This window comes from Cryptotermes secundus, unplaced genomic scaffold (assembly GCF_002891405.2).
Source record: "Cryptotermes secundus unplaced genomic scaffold, Csec_1.0 scaffold1726, whole genome shotgun sequence".
In the NCBI taxonomy this organism is placed as follows: domain Eukaryota; kingdom Metazoa; phylum Arthropoda; class Insecta; order Blattodea; family Kalotermitidae; genus Cryptotermes; species Cryptotermes secundus.
This window is the reverse complement of record NW_019739254.1, coordinates 1-2104: the sequence shown is the minus strand read 5'-3', so window position 1 is coordinate 2104 and position 2104 is coordinate 1.

The window sequence follows — 2104 nt, the reverse complement described above, 5'->3', positions numbered from 1 at the left end:
GACCGTTAATCTTCCTCTTATGTTACATCTCGCTATATAATTACAGAAAAATCTTGTTAACTACATTTGTATTTTATAAAACTTTCGTTGGTTCCGAACCTCGGAACTTCTACTCACTACGTCGGTGCGTTACCAATACGCCACCAATGCCACGGAAATTTCTGACCGTTAATCTTCCTCTTATGTTACATCTCGCTATATAATTACAGAAAAATCTTGTTAACTACATTTGTATTTTATAAAACTTTCGTTGGTTCCGAACCCCGGAACTTCTACTCACTACGTCGGTGCGTTACCAATACGCCACGAATGCCACGGAAATTTTGGACCGTTAATCTTCCTCTTATGTTACATCTCGCTATATAATTCCAGAAAAAAATCTCATTACAAAAATCCTCGTGGTCTCGAACCACGAACCTTCTGTTTGCAACGCAGGTGCCGTACGTCTGTACCACCAGAACATCTTTGCTACCGCTTTCTGCGATCCTCCTCATAGTCTACGACTTGATTTATAGCTTCAGAAAAATCGTATTTATTTATTCACTTTTCAATTTATATTGATAAAAGACAGTGGTCTAGCGCGTCCCCATACTGCCAACAAGATAAATGAGACGCTGCGAAATTTCAAGTGGGAATGAGTGAAAATTGTATGTGACCGCGTGTAATTATGCAGCCGTGTTCATACACCTGAGGATGACCTCTTGAGGTCGAAACATGTAGTGATAAGAAAAAACGTGTTGTGTAGTCGGTAAATTCACTGTACTATTGAAGTCCTCGAGCATCCTCCGTATAGCCCCGACCTTGCCCCAAGCGACTTCCATTTGTTCGGCCCTCTTAAACATCATCTTTAGGCTGAACATTTTCCCGACGATGAAGCTGTAGAAAGGGATGTCACCGCCTGGTTCCGACAGCAGCCCAAAGAATTTTATGTTGCTTGTTTTCAGGGGCTTGTGAAATGATGGGACAAGTGCCTTAATGTACAGGCAGATTATGTTGAGAAATAAAAGCTTTTTTCAAATCAGTACTCTTATTTGTTTAAGTTTTATATCCATTTGTAACTTTCTTATTGACTTGCCCTCGTATAAGCTGTAGACCATAACGAGAACAACATTTTATGTTATGCACGTTTTTTGTACGCTAAGCTGTTTTAATGAAACTGGCAATGCTTGCTTTCAGTTTCACGTTGGCCTCTTAACAGGGGCTGCACTGTCCGTGTAACAGGCCGTGGAGGCCCACAGAGTTGTGAGGTATTGAGGTTCCCACATTTTCTAGACAATCGGCTTATAGATGGCGGTAAGGTTGTCAGCCTTACGTGCCGGCCGCCCTTTACCCCCAGGAAGATTCCTTGTGCTCACTGATGTTAGAGGCTGATTCGACATCGGGGCCATAGTGCGGCTGGAAGGATTAGGTTAACTGAAATATCCAGTGACCTCATCGAGAATGGAACTTTTGACCTTTCGGCTTGTAGCTTAGTGCCTCAACCAACTACGCCACCGCGTGCCCCTTTACTGTTAAAATAAAGGAAAATAATAAATGTAAGTTTTGAGGTTTTCATAAAGTTCTGCACTCATAATTATTTCTGTGTCTTGCTCTAGGTTACGAATATTCAGCACGTACGTATTTCTGCAACAAAAGGTCAGTGTAGATTTGTGAGATGTATGATAAAAGAAGCGATGTATTTGTACCTGCAGTAAGTATACATCAACACAATATAGGAATACGAATTCGGAAAAACCATATGTGGGGAGTAGACAGTGTGTCCAGGTTCTGTTAGGACTGTGTTCATTAAAAATATAAGATCTGATTTATTTTCAAAATTTCACTCTTTTTATTCAAAATAGTCTCCTTTTGAATCAATATATAGCTGGAATCGATTGAAAAGTTTTCGAAAACAGTCACTGTACTCCTTTTGTGGAATCGCATTTAAACCTGCGGTACATTCCCTTTGGATGTCCTGGATGGTGTCGTGACGGTCTCCTTTCATCGCCAACTTACCTTCTGGGAACAACCAGATATCTGCTGAAACCAAATCTGGCGAATACAGAGGATGATCAAGGACTGATTCCTTTTCTGGCCAAGAAATCGCGCGCGATCTTCGATTTGT